Source organism: Egretta garzetta, unplaced genomic scaffold, assembly GCF_000687185.1.
Source record: "Egretta garzetta isolate BGI_Z169 unplaced genomic scaffold, ASM68718v1 scaffold69, whole genome shotgun sequence".
NCBI lineage: Eukaryota > Metazoa > Chordata > Aves > Pelecaniformes > Ardeidae > Egretta > Egretta garzetta.
The window spans coordinates 2,269,295-2,271,830 of NW_009260790.1; positions in this window are offsets into that span (position 1 = coordinate 2,269,295).

Here is a 2,536-nt window from a genome sequence, read left to right on the forward strand (position 1 = left end):
GAACAGGCGCAAAGACCCTCCATGTCCTTCTGGGGAGTAAGAGGCCCAAAACTGAACCCAGCATTTGAGGGGCAGCCTCGCCAGTGCCCAGGACAGGGGCATGGTCCCTGCCCTGCTCCTGCTGGCCACACCATTCCTGATACAAGCCAGGATGCTGTCGGCCCTCTTGGCCACCTGGTCACCTTATATTCAGCCGGCTGTCAACCAGTATCCCCAGGTCTTTTTCTGCCAGGCAGCTTTCCAGCCCCTCTTCCCCACGCCTGTAGCGCTGCATGGGGTTGTTGTGACCAAAGTGCAGGAGCCGGCACTTGGCCTTGTTGACCCTCACCCAATTGGCCTGGGCCCATGGATCCAGCCTGACCAGGTCCCTCTGCAGAGCCCTCCTCCCCTCCAGCAGATCCACACTCCCACCCAACTTGGTGTCATCTGCAAACTGGCTGAGAGCACACTCGGTCCCCTTGTCCAGGTTGTTGATAAAGATACTAAACAAGACTGGCCCTAGAACTGAGCCCTGGGGAACATGGCTTGTGACCAGCCGCCACCTGGGTTTAACTCCATTGACCATGACTCTCTGGGCTCAGCCATCCAGACAGATTTTTACCCAGCGAAGAGTGCGCCTGTCTTGGCCATGAACCTCCAGCTTCTCCAAGAGGATGCTGTGGGAATGTGTGATGCCTGCTCCAAGGCCAGTAAAAGGCTTTGCTGCTGCACGGCCGGTGGATTCGCTGCCGAGAGGAGTCCGAGATGGGATTTGGAGGAGCCAGAGTGGAAACTTCAGCCCGCAATGCTGCCTGGAGGTGTTCACTGCAATTAAAAAAAAAAAAAACCAAAAAATCATATTTACGTTGTCTGTTAACGCTAATCAGTGCTTAAAGCATAAAGGATGCTGAATCCGACGGTGTCATGGAAGTTTAATGCTATCAAGTGAAATATAATTAACAGCCAATTATTTTGGCGTGAATGGTAGTTTTTGTCAATTAATCTGGGAAATGTTTAAATCGCATTAATTTCATCACTGCCCGCTTGCAGCAGATTTGGAAGGAGCTGGAATGAGCTGGCGTGCGACCGGGCTCATCTGTGCAGGGAGATGCCACCCTCCCCCTGGGTAAAGGGGCAAAAATGCTGGGGAAAATGTGCTGTGAAGCTTTTTACATCAGGGTTGTTGCATTTGGGAGGTGATTCCTAATAGCAGATTTAACTTTGCACCCCCATATAGTGATGCTTACAAGGTTGAACTGCCGAAAAAATTTTAAAAATTATTCTATTCTCTGGATTGTGTTTTTTGCATCGTTTTGCAGATGCGCGTGGAGCCCCTCCTGCGGGGCGCTGGGCCTCGGTCCCGGCTCAAGAGGGCTGATGCTCACTTAAAGCCACGTACAGGTCCTTCATGGCTTCAGGTAGAGGCACAGGCCCAGCCAGCTCGCAGGAAGGCACGTGAAATTCCCGCCGAGCCGTCTGTACGTGGAAGAAATAGAGGCTGAAATGAGGTTTCTGAATAATTTGCCCCGTTTTCCTGGTTATTGGAACTTTGCTGTAACGATTGCAAAGAGCTGCCTGCAAACAGTGCCTTGCAGATCGTTTATTTAGATGCTTAAACTTGGCATAGCAGCAGGGATTTTCTTCCCCCCTCTGTTTTAAAATGAAGTTAAGATTTCCCTCTCAAGCAGAGTCGGTCTCTTAATGCATTTTATGCAAATAAAGCGGGCTTTCTCCATAGGACCCTCTCGAGCTGGAGACGCCGGTTAAAATGGGATGGAACCTTGCAGAAGAGGGATTGCGAGCAGATGCTCAGTGCTGGAGCAGGGGGAACTGCTTTTTGGGGATAACTGCATTGGCGTGATTTTGGTGGATGAGCCCAGGGAAATGTCAGAGTGGGGTGGAATTCCTATATGGAAAGGAGGGTAATTATAGGTGTAAGGCAGCGCATGGGATGGCTGCTCGGGTCCAGCCTCCGTCCTCTTGGCAGCGGGTGCTAATAAAAAGTTTGATTTAACGCAAGAAATTGCTCATTAAGGGGTTTCCTAAGGAAACTGCGGAGGGCGGGAAATGCTGTCATCCCCATCGCTTCCCTGAAACGCCAGCTTCTTTCCCAGAAAACCCTTTAAAAACTTGCTGGGAAGCATGCGGAGGAGGGTTTGCCTTGCCTCAAAGCCCGTTCCTGGTTTCTACGGCAAAGACATCAGCGGAAGCCCCGGCAGGGAGTTGGGAAGAGGGCAAGGAGCACAGCACTTCAGGAGGTATTAAAGAGCTGACGGCGTGTCTTTGGCTGTTTGAGCCTAGCAAGAGGTGCAGGGCTTTTCCCCTCAAACCCTGGCCAAATGGGTTCTGCTTTGCAATTTGTTTTATATATGTATATATTTGTTTTATATGTGTATATATATACACAAAAAATGGATTGTGCTTTGCAATATATATATTGCAAAATGGATATATATTGCGAAAATAGACCTATACTGCAAAGCACAATCCATTTTTTTGTGTGTATATATATCTTAAATTATATATATATATATATAAAAATACAAAAAAAACCCCA